We start from the raw sequence: 333 nt of genomic DNA, 5'->3' as shown, positions 1-333 counted from the left end.
GAGAGGCTCAAAATCACTTTCCAGAACATTCTCGTTCACCATTCCTGGCTGGTGGAACGATCTTCCCACCCCTATCCGGAATGCTGAATCCCTGACAATCTTCAAGCGACAGTTGAAAACTCAACTCTTTCGTCACTATCTGACTTCATCATAAAAAAATTTAAAAAATTAAAAACTTTTTCTCTTTTCTTTCATCTTTCTCTGTCTAGCTTGTACTTATTTGAACCACGGTATGAAGAGCACTTCCTGTGTCTATTTGCCTCTTTAAGATGAATCACTTGATGTATTCCCCAATTGTAAGTCGCTTTGGATAAAAGCGTCTGCTAAATGAAT

The 333-nt window shown here is 38.4% G+C and overlaps 1 protein-coding gene across 3 annotated transcripts in view; it reads right to left on the bottom strand.

The window, feature by feature from the left end:
* The window catches only part of akt2l (v-akt murine thymoma viral oncogene homolog 2, like), a 22,361-nt gene that overhangs the window by 12,447 nt on the left and 9,581 nt on the right, over positions 1 to 333 (bottom strand). The gene's annotated exons all lie outside the window — the stretch shown is intronic.

The sequence above is a fragment of the Sinocyclocheilus rhinocerous genome, unplaced genomic scaffold (genome assembly GCF_001515625.1).
Source record: "Sinocyclocheilus rhinocerous isolate Xijiao unplaced genomic scaffold, SAMN03320098_v1.1 scaffold4622, whole genome shotgun sequence".
Lineage (NCBI taxonomy): Eukaryota > Metazoa > Chordata > Actinopteri > Cypriniformes > Cyprinidae > Sinocyclocheilus > Sinocyclocheilus rhinocerous.
The sequence above is the reverse complement of the archived record's forward strand: the minus strand, read 5'-3'. Positions and strand labels throughout refer to the sequence as shown.